Source organism: Phragmites australis, chromosome 12, assembly GCF_958298935.1.
Source record: "Phragmites australis chromosome 12, lpPhrAust1.1, whole genome shotgun sequence".
In the NCBI taxonomy this organism is placed as follows: Eukaryota; Viridiplantae; Streptophyta; class Magnoliopsida; order Poales; family Poaceae; genus Phragmites; species Phragmites australis.
The window spans coordinates 3755725-3779598 of record NC_084932.1 but is presented as its reverse complement, the minus strand read 5'-3'; the positions used below and the strand labels follow the sequence as shown (position 1 = coordinate 3779598).

General features: G+C 41.6%; 2 long non-coding RNA genes across 2 annotated transcripts; both read left to right on the top strand.

The window, feature by feature from the left end:
• Positions 1 to 6730: 6730 nt before the first annotated feature.
• On the top strand, positions 6731 to 23442 carry LOC133886126 (uncharacterized). The gene is made up of 4 exons (XR_009903345.1): positions 6731 to 6768; positions 7290 to 7421; positions 7526 to 7579; positions 23205 to 23442. It is a non-coding gene; the product is annotated as an uncharacterized LOC133886126 (long non-coding RNA).
• On the top strand, positions 21741 to 22799 carry LOC133886186 (uncharacterized). The gene is made up of 3 exons (XR_009903362.1): positions 21741 to 21979; positions 22082 to 22562; positions 22679 to 22799. It is a non-coding gene; the product is annotated as an uncharacterized LOC133886186 (long non-coding RNA).
• Positions 23443 to 23874: the final 432 nt, after the last annotated feature.

Sequence of the window (23874 nt, the reverse complement as noted above, 5' to 3'; positions counted from 1 at the left end):
CATTATGGCGAACCTTGGTGACACACCATCTGTGGTAACGACCACATTGGTTGATAACAATAAAATAAAGATTACTATCTCTTTTAGCATTGCTTTTCCTAAAGAAAGATATATCACTTTAACAATATCAAGCTCCGAAACAGACCAAAGACTTATGGCTGAAAGATCTGGTGTTCATGCGCTTCCACAATCGGTTAACCTATAACTTTGATCCATGTTTCTGGACTACAGCTATTTCAAATTGAAAGCGCTTGAACAGAACGAGGGTGTACTTGCAATGACTCTTAAGCTCTCACGGTTACATACAGCTAAACCGTTGGTGACATGAACCTGTAGTTTGTAGCTAGGATTATTTCAATAATATTAAAATTTTCCTTTATATTGTTGCTCTTTGTCTATAGAATTTTTATTGGAATACTCAGATGCGGATGAATCGTAACTTGACTTCAATCTTATGTCTTCTTGCCCAGCGGTAGGGGTACACATTACTTGGTTCTCAATGCAGGAAGGTCAGGAAAGGAAAGTATCAGTCACACCTTAAGTTTTAGTATGATAGTAATAATTTCGTTATTTATGGAAGTTCAATGAAACTTCTGTTTGAAGCAACAGCTAGTGCGCTCATTTATGCACTGAATCATTTTGATTTAATATTTGGAGTTGAAATTTTAGATTAAAAACTATGCATGTAATGGTATTTGATGTAATTTTAGAAATGCATGTAGTTTTAATTAATGTATTAAATATTTATCGTGACTTAAACATTAGAAGAATGGATGCATGTGCATGTGATGCATTAGGATTGTGCAATTTTTTTTTGCTGCCAAATATCTATCGGTATCGGTTCTATTTTAGAACTAGCACTGATAATCAATATTAGTGCCAGTTCTCTGTTGGAAATCGGCACTGATAATTCATTATTAGTGCCGGTTCGTGGATGGAATCGGTATTGATAGTGATTTTTAGTGTCGGTTCCATATCCGATACTAATAGTCACTGACTATCAGTGCCGAGTAATCAATGTCGGTTTCAAACCTGCCACTGATAGTGATTTTGAACCGACACTGATGAGGTATTCTGAAGTAGTGTACTGGAAAATCTTGGGTTTTCCTCGTGAAGTTCTTGTGTGCATTTGATAGCGTGTGTGTTTTCTATATACTTCAACGTGATTTGTGATTGTTGATCCTGGTGTAATCCCATCACACAAGTTATTGAAAACAAATGCCTAAGCTATCACAAATCAAAAGAAAGGGGACATCTAGCTGCGGCCGATCTACTCAATTCCAGAACACAAACTAGTTTCTGTTGGAAATACTCGCACTGTAGTGACTTTTTAATTCCTAAACCAATTATCAGGAAAATGCAGCAATTATACTATATCCACACATTAAAACCAGTAGCAATGTAAACAGTAGAGACGCCGTGTAAACCAAGGATCTATGCACTAGTTGTAACCCTTTTGTTTTGCCATTGTTTAAAAATCAATAAATATTTGATCTTTTTGAAATTAAAAAAAAATCGATCAAATATGGTTGAAAGTATCCCAAATAGATACCAAATTTGAATTTTCAAATTTTAAAACATACGCAAGCTCATCATATTACATTTTATTGCGAGTTCAAAATTGAATTCTATTCAAATTTGAATTTCTCTATGTCTGGAAATCATCAAACCTATTCTAAATCCAAAAACCTCTCTGGGCCAAAACCCAGATCACCCTCTCTTTTAGCTCGGCCTAACCCCCACTTCTTTTCTTTTCTTTTCCTCTTTCTCATTTTTCAATCGAGACGAAACCCAGCCCGACTGGAGCCCAACTCTGTCATCTCTCCCTCCCACGCACCGCAACCCAGTTCGGCCCAAAACACATCCAACCTTCGTCAACCTCTCGTCTCCCACATCCTTGCACTCGCCCACACCTCCCTGTCTTTCTTCTCTTGGTCTCTCGCTGTCCTCTGTCGCATCAAAGCCGACGTGAGCCCCACAAGCAGCACGTGCGCACGAGGAACCCGCTGTCCTATCTCGTCGGCCAGCTCGCAACCTTTGACTCGATAACCCGCTGTCGACGAAGACTTCGGAACTTGATGGTGCCATGGCTGGTAATTCTACTCATCCCACTTCATCTCTCCAGCTCTCGTAACTTTTCCACTGCCATAACCACACCGTGACTACACTAAGCTCGCATCACTGCTTCCCGCTTCCCCACCGTTCGGTCTCGTCACCAGCAAGAAAAATCTCGTTGATGGGCAGATATTTTCACTGTCCATCGCCGGCTATTTAAGGCCAGCGATCCCCTCCGCCGACTCACTGCACCACCACAGCTCTCTCTCTCTCTCCTCTTTCAGCTAGCCACACCCAATTCCCCATCCGAGCGCCTCCTCTGTTTTCCCCAATCACTGACCGCCACCATCGATCTCTGCCGCCAACATCATGGAGCGCAACCGAACAATAAGTGATGAGAGATGATTTGATTTCATATGAGATTTAAAAATGAAAATATTCGCTAATTTTTTATTTATTTTTATTAATAAAACAAATCCTACATTTATAGCCAGTAACAATGTGAGGAAGCTAGAAAACGAGAATGAGTGATAAAAGTGTGTAAATTATTTAAATTTTAGAGATTTTATTAGATAAGATGAAAGTAGGGGAAGATGTGACACAAGAACTAACTCATATTTTATATAGTAGAGATTTTCAAAAGTAGTAAAAATATAGATTTATTTTTAAAAAATTGCAAAAATAGCGCTTATGACATTTACCTGTCATGTGTAAAAATATTTGCCGCTCTCTGAGTGAAAGAGAAATATTTGTCTATCACCTAAAGGACGAGAAGGAGTGAGTGCTCATCTGTCATAATAAGCACGCTCCTACCAAAGGAAACAAATATTTACTCTATGATTAAAGGAATAAAATGCAAAGATGGAAAGTAGTCGGTGAATAGACGCGATCTCAACGATACCATTTTATGTCTAGGGGGAGTAATGTGCACATCCGACCTATGTTGAAATCCTAGTGCCGGCCCCTGATCTCCACTACAAATTAAAATGGTCGGGGACAAAAACAAAATCCAAAGTGCTTACTGTTACAGCTCGCACGAGTCGAGACCGGCACGCGAAGCGAAGATAGCCGGCCGTCCAGTGGCTGTGGAGCCCGATCAACCCGCGCCAGCGCACGGACCGGGCGTCGATGAGATCACGGCTATGAGGTCACCGCCACGAGACACACGGATCGAGCTGATGAGGCTGCTACTTATATAGAGAGATGGATGGATGGATAGGCACAGCATGCGCCTTCCCTTTGATTCTGTGGGCAACCTGCTTTGTTTGAGTGGTTTGTGCATTGTGGACTCGGGTTTGGACTGCGGAGTAGCATTTTCTCCTCCGCTCCATGATGCTTTTCTTTTATCGATAATGATGCTTTTGGCTGCTCAAATCAAGCAGCTTCCTGCTTCAATTTCGACTCGAACTGAGAGCCCCAACATGGCAACTTGCATCAGACGACAAAAAATTCAGCCTAACATGCATTTGTCTGCTGCTTGTGGGTCACTCAATGAGTCGTTGAGGTAGACTTGGAGCAGTTTCATGCATGTTGCTGGATGCCTTAAGTATCGGAACCCCTTCTAAATAGCTTTCATCAACATGGTGTGTTGATGTGAGAAAATGTTATGCTAAACACTGAGCATCTCGTATGCAATATCTGGTGAGCAGTGTTTAGGATACCCTGATCGTAGTGCTATGTCGTCGGATCTTCGTCACCATCCACGCTCGAGAGAGACTTTGTCGGAGCATGGATGGCTGACAGCTTATCCTTGGTCGTTAAGATTCAGAACTGGTAGCAATGTAGATTGGAAAAGAGTACGAGATTATAGGAACTAGGTAAAAAGAATAAAAAATAAAAAGTATTGTAAATTGTGTTTGATCGATTGGTTGATTATTCTCAATCTCCATAACCCTCTCATATTTAAAGGGTGACAGATCTTAGCCGTAACAAATTACAACTCTTAACTCAAATTAAACAAGACTTACAGATATAATTCGACAATACCATTTGATCTCCAAACTTTTTATAACTAATATATCTTTCCTATTCGACCACGTAAACTCCTATAAATCTACCCGAGTATCCTTTATTTGCAGCTCAACCTTCTTAGATTCGATTACCTGTTCGATCTTAATATCTGCTCGTGTACCGCTTGCTCGGTCTGACCATGCGCTCAAAATCCGACCAGTCACTGCTCAGTCCTACCACCTTGACCAGTCCCCCACCTACTCACATGCTAGAATTTGATCAGTCATCGCTCGGTTCAACCACCTGCTCGAAGACTATTGTGCTTGAAATTTAACCAACCTACTTGAAGACCACCGTGCTCGAAATTCGACCAGCCTACTCGAAGATCAACGTTGCTCGAATTTCGACCCGTCACTGCTCGGAGACCAACTGATTGAAGCGATCAGCTGATTAGAGACACCTGCCTGAAGATCACCTGGTCAGAAACAATCTTAGCCAGAAACCACCTGCTCGAAGATCCTGGAGATCACCGGCTTGGTTCGACCACCCCATGCATTTGACCAGGTCAACAATATCTTATTAAGCCACTCACCACTATAGATGCTAATCTTACAACTAACATGTTCCCTTATTTTTGGTAAACATAATTGAGCTTAAATAAATTTTCAGTAACTTCAACTTTGAGAAACTTCTTTCAAATGAGAATCAACATATCAGGACTAGGAATCAGTAGAAGAATATAGAAGAAAATTAGCAAAGCATCCGTGGGCTGCTAGGCTGCTAGCTTCGAATGCTTGGGCCTATAAGAAAGATAGTGTTTAGGTTGAGAAAGACTTTGAACTGGACTGAAAGTTAAAGATATTAGGTCTAAGCACCTTCCTTAACTAGGGCTTAGGCCGTCGCACTTTTAGCCTTAGCCCAGAGCTGGGCTTGCCTCAATCTCCACTACAAATTAAAATGGTGGGGGACAAAAACTGAAAAACAAAAGAAAGAAGTGCTTACAGTTACAGCTCGCACGAGTCGAGACCGGCACCCGAAGCGAAGCTAGCCGGCCGTCCAGTGGCGGTGGAGCCCGATCAACCCGCGTAGCGCACCGGCCGGACGTCGGAGGGATCACCGGCTATGAGATCACCGCCACGGGACACTCGGACGGAGCTGATGAGGCTGCTACTTATATACAGAGATGGATGGATGGATGGATGGATGGACGGCTATGAGCCTTCCCTTCGATTCAGTAGGCGCCGCGCGGCAACCAGCTTCCGTCGTCTGCTTATTTGTTTCTGATGCTTTTCGCCAGTCAAATCCTTGCGCCTCTGAACCGCATGTCTTTTTTGAGTGTTTTGTGGATTGTGGACTCGGGTTTGGACTCCTGAACGATGCTTTTCTTTTATCGATCGATAATTGACGCGCTTTTGGCTGCTCAAATCAAGGCGGCTTCCTGCTTCGATTCCAACATGGCAACTTGCATCAGGAAGACAAAATATTCGGCCTAACATTGTCTGCCGCTTTTGGGTCACTGGATGGACCGTCAAGGCAAACTGAGCAGCTTCATGCATGTTGCTGGATGCCCTCGTTTGGGCCTCAACTATTGTAACCCCTTTCATCAACATGTCGTGTTTTCTTCTCGAGTACGAGGCAGGCAGACCCACACATGCACTTAAAGGTGAAATGGGCTTGGAATCGGACAGATATCACTATATCCATATATTATTTTAATTTTTTTCTTAGAATTAGAGCCGGACATGAATAATATCATATATGAATATATCGTGAATAGTATTGGTCACGAGTACGAATTAAATACATATCGAAAATAGTGTGGTAAAAAATTATTTTTTATAGGATAGCACGTGAAAACAACTATCGCATATACTATAATCATTCAGCTATTCCACCTGTCAAAAATTTAATCTTAGCAATCCAATAGGCAAAATAGCAATATATGCCATCTTACAAGGAGTCTAACTAGCGCATAGTCGTATGATTAGTGCCCTAGTGATACTAGAGTACTTGATACACTGACATTACAAAAACAAATCATATAAATTAACTAGAAGTATTGGTGCCAAATATTAAGTCATTGAGAGATGGGCCAAAAAGAACACGAACCCCACTGCTCAGACACACCAAGTATGTGTGTTGGGCTGACCTCACGAAAGCCGGATATCCTAGAGTTGGTATCCGATACATTCGAAAAGATGCTATCTGAAACTATCAGAGAAATGCTCTGGTATATCCTAATCCAATGAATAGTGATCTACCAAATTCATAGCCGAATCTAATACAAACTATCCAAAGCTGACACCAAAATCAGCAAATATCTGAAATTTCTAGCAGAATTATATCTGGACTTGCTCGAACGGTCGGTCAATTGGCAATAATCTGATTCGATTTCACCCTACACACACTAATGCACAGGGAAAACATACCCAACCAGTTGAAATCCAAATCTATCATAATCTTTATTTGGCGTCGAATAGACGCACTCCCAGTAGGTCCACATCGGTGTTTTTTTTTTGTTGGATTGATGCATCCAGCGGCTCTCGTTGCTTCGGGGGGAGCGGTTAGGTGGGCGAGACTGATATTTATGACCACACCTTTAGTGCGGGGCACACATCGATGTGCTTGTTCTTGTGCTGGTTGGGCCCGCCGTGGGTTAGAGTCGATGGGTTATTAGAGGCTTCGGTCGTCGGTCTTTAGTACTTTGCCCATTGCTTTTCGTGTTCCTCTCGTGAGTTGCTCCTGGTGCTCTTCTTTTGTTTGGTGAGATCTGGTGTCCTCGTTTTTTTTTATTTTGCTTGCTTTTTTAATCGCTTGGTTGGGGGTTTGTTAGATCGTTTTGCTCCGATTTGGTTCTTATGTGTGGTTTCTTTGCTTAGGATTTGGGGCTACAAGTCAATATGGGTTTTTTGGTTGTAAAGATTTTGGGGTTTTAACCTGGGGATGGTTCTGTGGTGGAGCCACTTGTTTTGGTTTTTGTTTTTGTTTGTGTGGTCCGGTTCCTTTCGCGATGTGGCTGGTCTTCGAGTTCGTGCAGGTGGGGATTTGGTGTGTCCAACCATTTCTTTCTTGTTACGTTTTTCCTTTGTGTGACGACTTGGTTGCCTCTTTTGGGGTTTTTTTCGGCGGGGGAGGGGGCCAACCTTGTTGATTTTGGTGTGGGCTAGGGTTTGAAAACTCCTGTTCAAATCCTTTTTGTGTTTGTCTTTTTCGGTTTTTGTTGTTGGATTGGCTCTATGGATAATTCGTTTCAAGCTTCGTTGTTTTCTTGTTTTGGGTCCTAGGTTTCGCTGGAAAAGCTGGTGTTGACGTGCGGTGGTATTGGCTGTAGCTTTTGCTGTGGTAGGTTTGTGCTCTTGGCCTTACTTTGTAGACTTTTTTTTTTGGAAGGGTGCCAGATGGCTGGTGTAGGTGAGGTTAGTGTTAGTTAGTCTTTTTCCTTTTTTCGTCCATCTGTTTCCTTTTTTTAAAAGGTTTGTTGTCTAACTGTCTTACTTTTGTGCTTTTTTGTGTGCTCTAGGTCTATGATGTAGGGCTCCTTTGGCTTCGTTCGTAGCGGTAATCTCTTCCAAAGGTAATGTTTCCTCTATGATCTGATTGTAGTTATTTTTGGTTGAATGTTTTAGTTTTGTTCGTCGGGTAAGGGGTGTTTTGTTTGTTGTGTGTTTGGGAAACCATGAGGGTTGTTGGAGGAGAGTTGTTAGATGAATGCTACAACCATGTATCAGGGATTAATTGTTGATTGTCAATAGTTTACAGATAGATTTATTGATAAATGGTTTGTGTTGTTTGTATTCCTATTGGAATTATGAGATGATAGAATGTTAGGCCCTATAGGATATGTGTGCCCTTATTGATTCCTTGCACGTGAGCAAAGTCAGATCAAATAGGTTGTTGAGGTTTGTTAGCGGAGTTCCTTTTTTGCCCTCATGGTTAATGCGCTGGGATTTGGGGTTTAGTTACTTTAATGGAGGCCATTATGTTGATGCTACCACCTATGAGTTGGTGGTTATTTTATTTAGCCACCTGCAGTGTTTTTTTTTGTTTGTTATTATATTTTTATCCTTGATATATGTATGATTGCTTATTTTTGAGCTCATATGTATTGCAAGCATGCGACATTCTACTTTGTGATCAGTTTCATTTGTCTATAAACTGTCTGGGATTTTGGTTCTCTTGTTTCTTAGTTCCTTGTTGAACTTGGTACGTTAGCTCTCCAACTTATCTTACTATGTTGAAGATGAGGCTTTATATGAATATGGTTACTTATTTATTAATTACATTTTTGTGTTGCTATATGTTGTGTCCAATTTCTTTTGTGTGGTTCATTGTTACTAATGCTTTGATTTATCTTTTCTCTTTTTTTATTTCCTTTTTTGTTTATTCTAGAGGCGTTGGTGCACCAGCTTTTTTTAATATTTCTTATAGGATGTTTGTAGCGGGTGTGTCCTATGTTTCTTTTTTACATTCTGTGGTCAGTCAGTGTCTACTTATTATTTATGTGAGGTTGTTGATGATGGTTAGGATGTTCCTATGTTTCTTTGTTACAGGCTATGGTCAGTCGATGCCAGTCGATGTCTGCTTATTATTTATGTGAGGTTGTTGATGATGGAGTTGTCCTAGGTGGTGTAGAGATAGAGTTGCCCCCTTTGCATGCATAGGTCACTCCTCGCCATGTGTTTTTTGGAGTTGTCGTCATATTACTTATATGGCTCCTTATGAGCAGGCAACGTTTCAGGCTGTTAGTTTTCTCCAAGTCTCTATGGTTTTTTAGTACTTGATTACATCTACCAGGGCTTATTGTACCATAGGAGAGTGGCACAATCAGCTATTCGGCTTGCAGCGAGTGCCGTGTGTTTGGTCAGCAGTGTTGATCGGTCTGTCCATTTTCAGGACATGTTTCCGGAGGACATCAATGAGTCTTTCTGGTTTTCCCTTGGTGAGGTTTCTTTCGGTATTTTATGGTTTTAGAGATATGTCTTCTATTTATGTTTGTTTATGTCAGTGTGGAAGAGTTATTCGTCATGTAATCTTTGTTCTGCTTGTTTGCATGGTTATTAATAATATTATTGTTCTATTTGCTGCCATTTCCTTTCATTTGTTACGATGCGTTGAGGTAAGTACTATAGCTATGTATGCATGGTATGTGGTGCGTGGTTTAATTTGTTTTTTCTGATTGTTGTTACAATTTGTTCATTCTTAGGTTCCTTTGGTTGTTGCAAATATGTCATTTGCTTGTGCATCTGCTTTATTGTTGTCTGTTTGGTGTTTTTTGGTGTCTTAAAGTTGATAGTGGTTGCCACGATGCCTCGAGTTTCACGTAGGAGGCCAAGTATGCGTGCTGCCTCATATTTTGGTTGTCTATGTTTTGTGTCTCCTCTTTTTTGCTCCCTGAACTTCTATTTACATCTCTTTTGTGGGTTGGGGGTACGAATGCACTACTGCAGAACCCTCTATCACTACCGGCTCCAAAACCCCCTTCACTGCCAGTTTTGGAGCCGGCAGTGCGTAACGGGCAACGATAATTGGGGACTATCACTACCGACATGGAGGACCAGTAGTGAAAGATGTTTTCACTGCTGGCTGAAGGCTCCAGCCGGCAGTGATGCCTGGGAATCACTGTTGGCTGGTGGTTTTAGCCGGCGGTGATTCCCAAGGCATCACTGCCAGCTGGAGCCTTTAGCCAACAGTATTTTGCCTCTCCGGCCTCCCTCCCCTCTCCTCCCAGTCCCCCCTCTCTCTGTCCTCTATGTCCTCCCTCCCTCTCCTTGATCTCTCCATCTCTCTCCCTCTCAATACATGCATGCAATGAGACATATATTTTAATATGAATCAATAATAAAGGCACATTCATTAATACATAGTAATTCATGTCATACAATGAAGGTGCAGGGCATCGACAAACACACACACATATATAATAGTTCTCACATGTCACCCCCAAAAAGTCGGTCGACTTGAGCTAGTCTAGTTTCCCTCTACCTCTCCCGTGATGAGGACCGCGTCTCCTCATGGATGGCTGATGGAGTGTGTACATCTGGGGACGTCGGGGGACCGATGGTGGTGGAGCGGAGGACCCGGCCATACCTAATCGACAACAACGTCACCTATGCTCCAGGCTTGCTAGCGTGTCAATGACGTCAAAGTCGGATGCCTAAACGCCACTATGGTTTGAGCCTTTGGCCTCCTCCACAACGCACTGACGGGCCACCCTCTCATGCTCATCCACAGCATACTAACGGGTCAGCCTCTCGTCCTCCTCCTCCTGGGCACGCTTACGAGACGATGCTTCTTGCTCCTCCGCAGCGCACAGCTGACGAGCCAACCTCTCATCCTCCTCCTCCTGGGCACGCTTACGGGCTGCTGCTTCTTACTCCTCCTTCGCATCATCATTGGAAGGCCATTCTGTCGAAGATTCGTCCGATGTACCAACTCCGAAAGCTGGTCGAAGGCCCAACAGGATCCTCTGGAACAGGTGCACTGACAGCGGGTACACTTCTACCATAGCTTCTTCGAGGCGATGGCTGGGGAGGTGTACTTCTTCTATGAGATGGCTGAGGAGAGGGAGATCTTCGAGGCGACTACGGCCTGGGGTATCGTGGAGAGTAAAGGTTCTCAATATCTGTCCCTGGTGGAAACACTATGTAGGTCTTCTCCCACATGATGAATGTGTGCTCATTCTCTCCTATAGTGTTCACCCCCTCCTCTGCAGGGTAGTTCACCTCAACATGACGGTATTGGTCAACTGCTTCATTTACTTCGACCATGGTGTAGCCCACCGGTATCGGACGTCCGTGAAAATGTTCATGGGAGCTGCGAGGATAAGCCACGCCAGAAGCCACCTTGATGGTAATATTTCTAGCACCAATGTGTAGTTCACACGGTGTTCATGCTGTGATGAGGTTCATGGATAAGTGATAGGGTTAGCTCCTGGAACTCCCATGGACACACAACTACTTCGATGACCATCAGGGCTAGAGCGCGCAACATTAGGAGACATGGGCGGTAGTTTTTGTTCGCTCACAATGGCGTCCCATTGATGCATGAGGGCTTGCTGTACTGCTTGTGCTGTCTTTTCCTCTGTATATTCCCTCTCCTTTTGTAGCACTTGTTCAAACATTTCCATCATCCTAGCTTGTTGTGCCTCTCATTCTGCATCTCGCTCTGCTAAGGATCTCTTTTGACTCTTGTAACTGTCGATGTCGCCTGGGAATCCATATTTCCAACTCATCACCCTAACGCCTTGTGTGCGACCACCGTGCTCCTTGTTTCCCAGTACCAAGGTGAGCTCATCCATATCCCTGTCTGGCTTGAAAGAGTCGTGTGCAGACTGTTCGTGGGCTTTCGTAAGCTTTTTTTTGTAAGAGTTTGCATCACTTCCTAGTCTTTGGAGTTCGTAAAGTATAAGCTTCTATCCGACGAGTAAGAAGCACCCCTCCCAAGAAGGAAGCGCGTCGATCGTTCGCTCTAGCCCTCTGTCTTAGGCGTGACACCTCTCTCTCATAGTTCATCTAGCTGTTGTTGCCACTGCCATTCTTTCCTTACATACCCACGACTACCAACTTTGTGAGGGTAGAGATTCTTCTTCGAGTTTGCTTTGTTCACCTCACTCAACCTCTGTGCTTCTTCCGACAACTTGTACTCCACAAAGACTTGCCAATGATCTTCCAGTTGCAGCCATTTGCTGAAATCTGGCGTTGTACCTTTCTGCACATAGGTTCTGTTCAGTGTGCCCTTCTAATTCTTAAATGAAAGAGGCACATAACCATTAGCGCCTTACGCTTAACTACGTCCATATCTATCTCTGAAGGGAACTCAAACCTCTCTAATATCTTGGGCCACAGGATGTCATTCTTGATTGAATCAGGAACCACGTGTGAATCACCTCGTTCGTCAGTCCAAAATCTGTAGCTGATGGGCACGTGATCCTTAATAGCTATCCCACAGACTGACTTGTATGGTCCCAAAACTTTCTCTGGTGCAGTTGACTCCCCTGCTGGTGAGACCTTCGTGATCACAAATCATCACGTAGGCATCTTCGAAGGACCTCGGGCACGATGCCGCTCCTAGGATTGTTCATTGTCGTGACCCTCAGGAGCATCAGGCATTTGCGCATAAGCGAAAAAGTATTAAGAAGCTATACAATAATTTGACGAACAGATGCATTCTTCTACTTATGAATTACCTCATCGTCTCCACATGTGTCTGTTTGGTCCAGATTCAGGTAGTGGCTTGGGCTACCTTCTTCAATGTTTGACGGTGCCACTACAACTCCTTCTGGTACCTAGGCCAGATCGTTGGTTGGTGGTGTCATCCCTTTCTGGAAGTTCTGCATACGATGATGATGAGCGGTTGAGTATTCTACATATAGAGAGCTGAGGAAGGAGGGAGATAGAAATAAAGCTGACAAGGGAGGGAGAGAGGTTGTCGAAAGAGAGATAATCATGAAGGAGTCAATAGATAGAATGCATACACATACAATATTGTAATTGAGTACATTATAACCACATTTAACAAAAAGAAGTCACATCTTACGTAGCAAAATAGGCACAAATATGCACAAAGGTACTGACAAGTGATACATTGATCTTACAAGTCACATCATTTTACATAGCAAAATAATGATTACAACAAGAACTATGATTACAACATCTTTACACGTGAAATCAAATTTCTCCTTATTTTCAAAAGTAGCCAATTTTAGCTCAGCTTGGATGTCTTGACTGTTGTATGCCGCAACAGCTTCCTATTTGGACTTGTGTAATAACCATCCCACTCGATCTTTGCATTCATATGTATGGTCTCCAATTTCATCATTTGAAAAAAGAAAAATAAGTATGAAAACAATTCAATTTTCATATAACAGGAGTAAAAAACAAATACGACCTCAGTGTACAGCAAGAATTTGATAGTGGGTGTATAAAAGTATTGTTAGAAAATGGATAACAATTGGCCCCAAGACAATCAAGGTCCTGTCCCCTAATTGTTCTATCGAATACATCAACGACTGGACAATTTACTAAGTTCTCATCTAGTTATTAGAACCTAGACAGAATTTTCAAAAATCACACAATATCATCATGGACAGTGTTGCTATACCAAATCAGAGAGCACAGATTCTGAAAAGGACAAGCAATTTTCTGCCAAGACAGAAATAGAGACTGAACATCAGGATTCAAACAAGTAATGACAGAACAAAAAGGATGAATCAACTTTCTTATCCTGAATCTGATATGCTAATCAATCTCTGAATTTACAGTAGCACGCCATCCAGGTCAAATTATAATAGGTAGCCCACTTCAGAGACAACACAAGAAATATGTCTCGGTATATAAGTACAAACCAGTAAGAAACGTCAACAAGTCTCACCAGGGGCTACAATAAATATCAGACAACTAGAGAATCACATGCCTAAACTATTGTACTCAGTAAATTGCCCAGTCTCAATGTATCAATTCATCATCGAGCAAATGGAATATGTACCAGTACTGTCCAGGACAGAATAGAGGAAATACTCACAAGCATCATTTGAACACACAAAAGGACCGAGGCAGCATTTGTTCTTATCATTTGAACACACAAAAGGACCGAGGCAACATATCTGTTCTTATCATTTGAACACACAAAAGGACCACAAGCAACATCTGTTCTTATAATTTGAACACACATGAGGACCACAAGCAGCATCTGTTCTTATCATTTGAACGCACGAAAGGACCAAGACAGCATATCTGTTATTATCATTTGAACACACAAAAGGACCACATCATTTTAACACACAAAAGGACCATCACACAAGCATTTGTTCTTATCATTTAAACACACAAGCAGCCGGCCATGAATCAGTATGAACTTGCGCTGAAACCCTAGGAATCAGAGGGGAGAAGGAGACGGAGGGGGAGCCAGGAGGTCTACCTCGACATCGGGGTGGTTGTCCACAGCGATGGCGGCGGTGGATGAGAGCACAGGGCACGGTAGCATGGGTTCCTCGGTGTCGAGGTGCTTGTTTGGGTGGAGGCGATGGGGTCCTCAGTGTCAGGGTGGTGGTCCTCGGCGACAACGGTGATGGATGAGGGTGCAGTGCATGACAGCACTGGCTCCTTAGAGTCAGGGAGGAGGAGGCGAGCTCCTCGGCGTTGGGGTGGTGGTCCTCGGTGACAGCGGTGGTGGATGACAGTGCAGGGCATGGCTGCGCGGGCTCCTCAGTGTCGAGAGACGAATCGGCGGAGGGCACAAGCTAGGAAGGGGAAAAAGTTTCTAAGTGTTAGAGGATGCATGCGTCGAGCACTTTTATAGGGGAGGACTTTTACTGCCAGCTCAAGATGAAGACAGGCAGTGAAAGGGGATCTTCACTATTGGCTCAATAGAACAATCGGCAGTGAAACATATTTCACTGCCGGCCCAAGAAGTCCACCGGTAGTGAAACAACTTTCACTGTCAGTCGAATATGTTCACCGGCAGTGAAACCTCTTTCACTGCAGGTCCAGGGTGCAAAAAATTTGTTTTAGCTACGCGCGCGCACCTACCGAGACTCGAACCCACGACCTGCCCAAGTAAGACCGAACAATTAAACCGCTGCACTACTCAAGTATTTTCGAATTAGTTTGTACTATCTATGTTTATTAATATTCCGTTGACCTAAAATCCTAATGCAAAAAAAAATATTCAATTTTCTAAATCAATAAAAAATTAAAATAAATATGTTCATACCTAAGTTTCTATATTGGGACTTGCTATATATCTTAATTTCATCAATAAATATTTTAAATTATTAAAAATTAAAAATAAATACAATCATAACTATAGCTAATGTAAATCATGTAATATGCAAATAGCAACATGCTAGTGCTATTGCTAATTCATTAAAAATCAAAATAGTAATGCATAGCAATAATGCTTGTGCTATTGCTAATTCATTAAAAATCAAAAATCAATATGCTCAATAATAAGGACATCTTCCACCATAAACTACAAATTGAAGCTTCCATAATATAAGTGAGGTATAATTGCATCTAAAATAAATTCATATATAGTAATTAATACAATTTAACTACTTTGACTTAACGATTCGCCCTTCATTATGATCACAGCGTACATATAGAGGTTTGTCGGTATCTTCCATGGGACCTAGGTCGACGCCTTCTTTGAAAGGAGGTAGAGCATTGAATTGATTGTAATCTTCCTCGTCAATGACATTCTCCACTCCGATAATTCTTCTTTTTCCTTGAAGAACCACGTGGTGTTCCTCCTTGTTAGCTGGGTCCGATGAGTTTTTGTTGGTACCATATCCCTAGAAATTTTCTTTATTATTCAACCCTAACATGCATGATATACATATAGCGATAACTTATCAAAATTAAACAGCATATTCACCCTCGGGATCAACCTCATGACACTCCGCGACATCGTTCTCTAAAGAGCGATAAAGTGCATCGAAATGAGAATGAATGAAATGTCATGAGATGTGATACAAATGACATGAAATATGGTAGAGATGTAGTGCATGAGATTATGAATGCAGTAGAGGAAGAATAACAAGAATTGGAGTTCATTTGCTCACGTAATTAACCAAATTATATGCTTGTTGTTTTTAAATCCAAAATTATATGAGGTAGTTCAAACAAACTCACATGAGGGAAGTACTCAACATGGCAAAAGGTATTTTTACTATGTAAGGTATACATATAGAAGACCTAAAAAAATTAGTTTCACATTTTATGATTTTTATTAATTTATGTAGAAATTAATCAAGTTTAAAAGGCTTAATCAAGATTAACAAAGAATTAGTGCTAAACAAGCATTTAATGCTTGAAATATATTTTTTCCTATATAGAGCATGACAAAATAAGATTAACAAAGTTGGATTGACCAATTTTGGATATTTCAAGATTTAATTATGGATTAACAAGTTACAACATATTTAATGAAATAAAGGTATTTCAGTGGACATTTCATGCATGTATGTATTTTTATCATGTAGATCATGACAAAACAAAACTAACAAACTTGGTTTCATATTTTTCTGAGCTATAGATATTTTTCTACAAATTATAGATTATTTCAGCCGATTTATCAATACAACTAATATTCCTTTCAACATTTTCTGGATTTTCTGACTTTGACCGGTTATCGGCGGTGAACGGCGGTGGAGCTTGGCCAGGGAGGGGTTTCAAAATGCTCAACGCACTGTGACGAACTCGTTTGAGGGGTCGACGACGGCATGTACGGCGACAAGCACAACCGGCAGTGACCATGGTGGGCGATAGAGCTAGGCCGACGATGGTGGCGTGCTGCAGAGGGAGAGAGTGGAAGGCAAGAGAGCGGTGAGGTTCCCTGAACTGGTGAAGCTCACCATGCGTTTGGCTCGGGCAGAGGCGACTGATGGCCCGAAGTTTGTAAGTGAGGTGGGTGAGCTTGCGGTGGCGGCTGGTGGAGCACTGGGCCAACAACGAGCTACGATCGAACTAGCATACACAAAAGATTGGATATGGCACTATGAAGCTCACCGAGCAATGGAATTGGACGGAGAGGGCTCAGAAACGGTGATGCATCCATGAGGGCGATGAAGGTCATCGGGAACGGTGCTATGCTCGGGCTTGGGGGAGGGCTACTGTTTTATACTGTACACATCACTGCCAACTCATCCCACTAGCCGGCAGTGATGTCCAGCTATCACTACTGGTCGGTGGCTTAAGCCAGCAGTGATGAGGCAGCTGGGCATCACTGTCGGCTCAAGCTATCAGTTGGCAATGATTCCCCTTATCACTGCCGGTTTATAAGCCATGATGGATGGTTCTTCCCGTGCGTCCTACGAACTAGCAGTGATGGGCCGACATATAAGCCCAGTTCTGTAGTAATGTCTACCAGTCTTTCCCTTCTGATGTGACGACGGAGAATCATCATAAGCGTCGAAGGTTGGATATTCACCATCGATTGAAACTGCCAGGTAGCCCTGGTGTAGATTTGCTGGCATTGTGGTTGGTATGATTACCTGCTAGGGATACTTAATGTGATGTGTTCCCTTGTTTTTCCCATAGGTCCAAGCGAGGGTTGTGTTGTGACTAATATGTATGCGCAGTTCACACAGGAGTATATAGATTACTTAAAAGGTATAGGTACACATATAGGATTGCCCTGAGCCTTTGTTTGTCTCACCATGTGTGATTGCGTCTTAATCTGTTTGCTTCCTTGCCGCTTCCGCTATGCAGAATCTTATCGTGGAGGATTGTATTTTGGATCTCCTAATTTTGAGTGTGAACATTGACATGCATTGTTCTGGTATCCAGAAACTATGCGGGGATCCTCTACTGCTTGGGGACAGGGCCCAGTTTATAACCTATGTTGTAAGGGTGGGAAAGTTCGGATTCCACCATTTAAAGAACCTCCCCTGTTTCTTTGAGACCCCTTAAAATTCAATGATGATTCTCGATGTAAAAAATTCCTAAGACAGATTCGATAATACAATTGTTTATTTGTGTTTATCTCCATGGGTGCTAGAATAGATAATGCTATAAACAGAGCTCGAGGTCCATATGTGTTCCATATTAATGGACATATCCATCATTGTATTGGATGTTTAGTTCCAGTAGACGGTGAGGCCCCATCATTTGTTGAGCTTTATATTTACGATACTGAAAATGAGGTGGCAAATAGAATTCATGTATTTGTCTGAAAGGCTAGAAGGTGAATTAGATAGAGAGATTATCGAAGCCTTGTTACAGATGTCGGATGAGAATAATCCTTTAGTCAAAAAATTTAGAATGGCAAGGGATCGGTTAAAAGAGTGTGATGAGGATATGGGCATTAGAATTATTGGCGCTCGTGAAGGTGACCCTATCCAATATAACCTCCCGATGTGTGATGAGCTCGCTCTATTAGTGGTTGGTGATTTCTCACTTGATACTTTTAAGCATGATATAGTTGTTCACTATTTTGATGGCAACCTTCATCAGATATCAACACTTCATCCTGCTCTTATGGCCTTACAATATGCACTGTTGTTCCCATACGGTGAACATTGTTTCCAAGTTGGTGTCCTTTATGTTGGTGCTAATCTGGCAAGGCCAAATGCTCAAAATAAAATGACAATGTAAGATTACTATCGTTACTGGTTTCACTATAGAAGAAACCAGCCAAATCCCTATATGTGTTATGGTAGGTTGTCTTCGCATGCTAAAGTTGATGCATAAGCTTGCTTTGATGAGAATAGGTTGCAATGGATTATTGACAATCAGGCTAAGCTTAGAGTAGAGCAATTCCAAGGAATAGTCGATGATGTGGCGAGTGGTTGTATAGATGGCGATGCTATTGGTAAACGTGTGTACCTACCTGCGAGCCATACTGGGGATAGAAGGCACATGATTCAGAAATTTCATCATGCGGTTGGGATAACTAGAGTCTATGGTCTTACTTATATATTTTTAACTTTTACGTCTAATCCATAGTGGCCTAAAATTACTGAAGCTCTTAGATTCGAATCTGGTCAAAAACACACCGATAGGGCTGATATTGTTGTTAGGGTGTACTACATGAAATTAGAGGAGATGCTAGGAAATATCAAGGATGGTACGACCTTTGGGCCTATTAATGCAGGTGTGTTGTCTCTACATTCCATACATTTCTGCTCTTTTTCCCCACATGTCTATTTGCCTTCCTTCGATTGTTCTTATGTAGGTTTCTTTCATTTCCCTTGTCTTACCTTTCCTTGAACCTATTTTCGTTTACCAGTGCTTCACACTGTGGAGTTCCAAAAGCATGGCTTGCCGCATGCGCATATGCTCATATGGCTCCACCTCACAGTATCTAGTCCTATGCCTGAGCTTATAGATTCCTTCATCAATGCTCAAATTCTAGATCCAGAGGTTGACCCTCTTGGCTATGCTCTCGTTGCGGAGCATATGATACATGGCCCATGTGGTGCAAATAACCCAAATTGTTCTTACATGAAAAATGGTGTTTGCTCTAAAGGTTATCCAAAACCATTCTCCGATGAAACTAGCATCAATGATCAAGGCTTCGCTGTGTATAAACATCCTCAAAATGGATGATATGTTAGGAAAGGAAACGTCAATTTAGATAACCAATGGGTAGTGCCTTATAACATGGCCCTTCTTAAAAAGTTCCAGGCTCACATCAATGTTCAGTTATGTAACAGGACGCATGTTTTGAAATATTTGTTTAAGTATGTGACAAAGGGTCCTTACTATGCAAAAGTCTACCTTGAGCGAATAAGGAAGGGAGAAGATGCACCAATGGATGCTACAATTGAGACTGTTAATGAGGTCAAAGAATACCTAGGTTGTCGATACATTTGTAAGCAAGATGCATGTTGGTGGGTATTTGACTATAATATACATGCCCATGTCCCGCCTGTCGAGCAATTGCCTTTTCACTTACCTAATGAGAATCACGCTACTTACAGAGAGACATATAATTTGTTTGCAATTGCAGCGAACGAGCATATGAAACAAACTATGCTAACCGAGTGTTTCTTTAGCTAACTAGAGATACCCATAGGGAAATAACAATAACTTATTCTGAGTACCCTACCTTGTTTGCATGGGATGAAATAGATAGAGTATGGAATAAAAGGCAGCATGGTTTTAAGATATGACGTCTATATTTTGTGCATCCTAGCGTGGGATAACAATACTTTTTAAGAATGTTATTAATGATTGTGAGAGGTTCAAAGAGCTAAGAAGATGTTAGGGCCTATGAGGGAATAGTGTATAGTACGTTCAAAGAAGCATGTGCAGCCCGGGGTCATTTAGGGGATGATAGTGAGTGGCTTAGTGCTTTTAATGAGGCAGTTACGTGGGGTTCATCATCTCAGCTTAGATAGCTTTTTATTACTATGCTGCTGTTTTGTGATGTCAAGGATGAATTTTCACTTTTTGAGTAAGTTTGGTTTTATTTGGGAGTTGATATTCAGTGCCGCCTGAAAGAAACTTTGTGGAACCCAAATTTTGTCCTTCCTTTGCCTGACCTAAAGGACATGATACTTGATGAGATCTCTATTTACTTAATAAACATGGTGCCAATATAAAAGACTATAATTTTCCTAGCAAGAACGAAAAAGCTTCGCCATTTCTCACAAATAGGCTTATAGATGATGAGATGTATCACAACCTATCTGAATTAGAGACAGAGTCTGCATTCTTGTGTAGTCGTTTGAACACAGAACAGATGGAGGCTTTTTCAGTGAATAGTTAGTTGTGCTTCAGAATAAACTCCTGGGTTTTTCTTTTTGGGATTTGGTGGTACCGGGAAAACTTTTCTTTGGAATGCAATTGTGTCATTTTTAAGAGCAAAAGGAAAAAGCATCCTCACTGTGGTGTCTTCTAGTGTAGCAGCTTTGCTTTTGCCTTGTGGAAGAACTACTCATTCTCGGTTTAAGATACCCCTCAATATTGACAATTGTACTATTTGTGATGTTAAGAGGGGCACCATGCTAACTGAGTTGATCCTTAGGACATCGTTGGTTATCTAGGATGAAGCTCTTATGACCCACAGGAAATGTTTTGAAGCACTACATAGAACTCTACGTGATATCATAGGTGGGCATGATCCCGGGGCGAAAGAACTTGTGTTTGGTGGCAAAGTGATTGTGCTTGGTGGTGATCTAAGACAAATTCTTCCTTTTATAGAGTGTGGTACTAGATCTGAGGTAGTGAATGCTTCAATTACTAATTCTCTGTTGTGGCATCGTATGAATGTCTTAAAAGTAACAACTAATATGAGGCTCTTCACATCTGATCATGATCCTATTGTGCAATTTGAAATTGCTGAATTTAGCAAGTGGGTGCTTGATATTGGCGAAGCAAAGTTGCCTACCGAAAAATGTGATAATGAGACTGAGCTGACATGGGTAGAGATACCTTCTGATTTTTTGCTTCATACAGATGATAACAAAATTGTTTTTATTGTTTCTTCTGTTTACCCAGATTTTCAAGCAAATTTTTTTGATGCATCACCTTTGTGTGAGTGCGCTATATTAACACCAACAAACGAGACTGCTAATGAAGTTAATTCATATATTTTATCTCTTGTTCCAGGTGAGGAAAAAGAATACCTAAGATGTGACACAATTTGTAAATCAACAAATACAGTTGGGGATGCAGACTCTATCCTATCGAGTTTCTTAACTCACTTAAATTTAAAAATTTCCCCCAGCATCGTCTTGTGTTAAAAAATGTGCTCCTATCATATTGTTACGTAACCTTAGCCAGACAGAAAGGTTGTGCAATAGAACGTGGCTTATCGTCAAAAATCTTGCTGACCTAGTGATTGAAGCGATTATTATAACTGGGAAAAATATTGGGCAAACTATTTATATACCCAGGATAGTTTTGTCTTCACAAAAACAGATGCCATTTAGTCTACAGCATCATCAATTCCCTATTAAAGTATGCTATGCTATGACTATAAATAAAAGATAGGGACAAACTCTTGCCAATGTCGGTGTTTACTTGAAAAGTCCTATTTTCATTCATGGTCAATTATATGTGGCCGCATCCCGTGTTACATCCAAAAAAGGACTTACCATTTTGATTGAAAATGAGGATGGCACGTGTGGTTCCAAAACAAAAAAACAGAGTCCATACTGAATTTTTGCATCGCTTCTTTATGTAGTTTGTACATCTACAACTTTGACTGTAAAATATAGTTTATTTGTGGTGATCTATGTTATCCTATGTATGAGTAGTTCTCTGCTTTGGATAACTGTTTGACCCTGTAATAAGTGATGGTTTATCAGTGTTGTATATCTATCATGCTTGTTACATTATTTGTCTACATCTGGTTCCCTTATTTTGTTTGTACCAGAGGATTTCAACCTTCATGCTAAAAGATATAAACCCATAGGGTAGGCATTAATTGGGTCATTTGCACAAGGGTGTCAAGGATGTGGGATTACCGTGGAGGCACAGACGATGGTCAAATACATCATGTTGATCTTGTGTTGCTTGATGCTGAGGTAACAAAAATTTTAGCTATCGTATATTGAACGACAAATATTTCATCATGTGTTGTTTCCAACATAAGTTCCCTTTGTTTCCTTGCTGTCTGTGTGCTGCAGGGAACTCCAATGTAGGATGAAATTGGACCAGACAATATTGAATCTAAAAAGCCTTTGCTTGTAGAGGGAATGGTGTACACGCTTAAGAGGTTTAGAGTTCTGAAATCTAAGCCTACCTACAGGCCTATTGAATCAGAGTTCATGATTGACATCACCTATCATACCTTGATAGAGGAAAAGAATGAGTTTTTGGCTGATTTTATGTTGTATACTTATAGTGACGAAGTTTGCTGATTTGCCCATGCTTGTTGGTGAAACTAGGCGTTTCATTGGTTTGTGCCTTCCAATCCTTTGAAGTCTCTAAATATGATAGAGTTGATAGGTCTGTGATGTGTAGTTATACCACTGCATACTTACCTGATCCCACCCATGTGCTAGATGTTATTGGGATAATCATAGAAATCTCTAAGCTAACCACCGTTTAGCTTCATAGTCAGACGAGGCCTACAATTCGAAGGACAATTACATTGAGAGATCCAAGGTGTGTCGCACCATCTGTTTCTTGTTTGGTTTTGCTCCAATTTTTGGATAAAAGTTGATATACCTCTACCTCAAATACACATAAATTTAAAGATGATCTTTTCCATTTGTTTGCAGCAACTATGAGATGAATTTGTTTTTATGGGGTCAGAGAGCTTCTGAGTTTGATGCTAATGAGGTGTGTGCACTTGGCCAGGACCGTCCAATCATTGTTATCTTTGTTGGTATGCTTATGAAGTCTTACAAAGGTACGATGCCAGATAGTTCTATGTGAAGTTGTGTTGGTATTTTCCTATGCTCTTTCACTGGTCCTTCATTGCTCTTGTACTTTGTGATACCTTCTTATTGTTTCTTTTATCTACCTATCCAGTAACTCCACTGTTGGTTTTCCCCCTTCTCTATAGCCTCAGTTGTGATTTCCAGCCTATACAACGTGTCCCACTAGATGAACATCCATACGTTTCTCACCCTGTCAATGTGGAACCACAGCAGAAGACTATCCATGAGCTTTTCAAATTAGCTCATATGACTTTCCAATTAAGTGCATCTCACAGTTATATTTGCCATTGTTTCCTTAGTTGTGCTTACATTGTGCATTGCTCGTGTGATTGCTGACTGATCTTCTCTTATCTGTATCTTGAAGGTTTCCACTGTGTTGTCATTGTCTCGAGGATTGATCCATTGATATCCTTGTGGTTTCCTTCATGCAACCGATGCATCAAAACCGCGCTTCCAGATGGAAATGACTATAAGTGTGCGCACTGTGGTTGTACTGGCTCTACATTCAAGTAATAATTGATTTGTTCGTGCAAGAGAACACCTTATAATTCTTTTGTTCAAACTTAGATGACCAAGTTGTTATTACAATTACCTAATGCTTGGGTTAATTAGATTGGTGACATTATATTTTTGCCCGATTTGAAAAATGCAATTATAATTCACAAAATCTAGTGGCTGCAATCGCGATTTTACGTCTATCCAAATCACGCCATTATGTACGCCTTTGACGGGTTTGGACCTACTGCCAGGCTCTAGTATTTGCATATTTCCCATAATAACCCCCCTCCTCCCTACAAATTGAGCACCCAAGCCGGGCTCCTCCTCCCTGCTGCGCCACCACAGACCGCTCTCCTCCATGGCGCCGCCGCCGCCTCCCGTGCCAATGGTGCAGGTCACTATGGGGAGCAGCTCCAACTCCTCCTTCATCGTCGCTCCACCTGCGTGGGACCGCAACGCCTACTCCCTCACCTGTGTGCGGTGGAAGGAGGTCAATGCCTCCACGTGCCACCTCCTCTCCCACGACGCGTGCGCCA